Raw genomic sequence first — 1715 nt, 5'->3', positions numbered from 1 at the left:
ACCAGAAATAACTGAAAATATTCCAGACACAAATGCACAGCCAAGACTCCAAGCATGCTTTGTGTTGTAGGATATAAAACTAGCCCCCTCTACGGAATGTTATGGTGACCCCCGAGACAGTCACAGCCTCTCCTGATTCAGTATCCTGCTGTTTTCTGGTTGTACCAAAAAATAAACAACCTGCAAGTGATTTAACCTCTTTAAAAAAATCATTTACACTTAAAAAAATGGGATGAGGGACTTCCTCCCACCTTTTAAAAATGTTTCTAGAGCTACTAAAAAACTCGCATTTACAAAATAGTTGATAAAAATATTCCTCTGGATTGTACAAGAAGGGAGGCGGGGACACTGACAGACACTATGGATGGTTAGTCGGACTTGGTTCTTTCTCTTCCACTTCAGAGGCTGGACTCTCGTTCTCAGCCTCTCCATTTTCTGCACCATTTTCTGCAGGCACGTCTGTGGTCTGCTGGTCAGCCACCTCCGCCTGTTGGCCCTTTGCTCCCCTCTTCCCTTTGGTTTACACTTTTTTGTCTGATGGTTTATCCTTTCCCGCGGCCTTCTTTGGCTTCGTCCACCTTGGTAGGGGCGGGCTTAGCCAACAGCCTCGCAGAGGGCTCCACCTTCGCCGCTCCTTCCCCGCTAACCTTACTCTTGGGCATCGTGGCAGCGCTGGGTGGGAGGCACGTGCGAGGCCGAACACATCACAGAGCTACGCCGCCTAGGCTGCCACCGCTCCGACCCACAGTGGGGGCGGTGGGAAAACCGGATCGTAAACAAACTTATAATGATGTTACCACCACAGAACCTTTGCACTAACTCTTTCCACAGCCTCTTCCTGAAAAATTATTTCACTTATCACCCTCTCTCTGTGTGTCTCTCTCTACTTCCCTCCTTCCCTACCTCCCTCCTTCTCTCTCTCTCTCTCTCTCTCTCTCTCTCTCTCTCTCTCTCTCTCTCTCCCTCCCTCCCTCCCTCCCTCTCTCTCTCTCTCTCTCTCTCTCTCTCTCTCTCACACACACACACACACACACACACCCTTCAAGTTACTGCTCAAATGTCACCTTATCAAGAAGCCATTCTTAACTACACGATCTGAAATACACTTCTCACTATATCATTTTCTGTGCCTTTGGCTTGATTGTTCATTGTCACAACTTCACTACCACCTGCCATGTTAGAGATGGATTTATTTAATTTCTCTCTTACTAAGGCAGTATCTTTCCTTTATTACCTGTGAAGGTCTAGACTTAACTTTACAGGCTCCATCTTAGGGAAAGGGCCACCATCTCAGACCACCTGTACTCAGTTCCAGGAAGGACCTCAGGAATGTGCCATGACAACTCTAACGGATACAGAGCAGTATCCTTCTACAGACATCCTGTCTGAAGTTTATGGCCCTTGAAGATATCTAGATAATCCTGCTGAGCAGTCCAGATAATCCTGTTCAGCTGGTTGTGGTTCCCTGCCAAAAGTCTAACCCAATGGTTTCAAATGTGGTTTCGCGCCCAAAGTCTAGACCAATAGTTTCAAAAAAATTCCACCTTACCTTCTACCCAATCCCAAGAATGTAATTCCCAGCTTGTGGTTTTTCCCTATAAAAACTCTCTACACCAGGGCTCCTGGCCGCTGTCACATTTCCTTCAATCTGCCATGCGGTGGCCCAGGTTGAACCTGAATAAAAGGACCCTTATGTGCTTGCATTGGAAACCGGC

General features: G+C 47.1%; 1 pseudogene; it reads right to left on the bottom strand.

The window, feature by feature from the left end:
* Positions 1-358: 358 nt before the first annotated feature.
* On the bottom strand, positions 359-662 carry LOC131911130 (non-histone chromosomal protein HMG-14-like; annotated as a pseudogene).
* Positions 663-1715: the final 1053 nt, after the last annotated feature.

This window comes from Peromyscus eremicus, chromosome 5, assembly GCF_949786415.1.
Source record: "Peromyscus eremicus chromosome 5, PerEre_H2_v1, whole genome shotgun sequence".
NCBI lineage: Eukaryota > Metazoa > Chordata > Mammalia > Rodentia > Cricetidae > Peromyscus > Peromyscus eremicus.
Note: the sequence above shows the minus strand (reverse complement) of the source record. Positions and strands in the feature narration are given on the sequence as shown.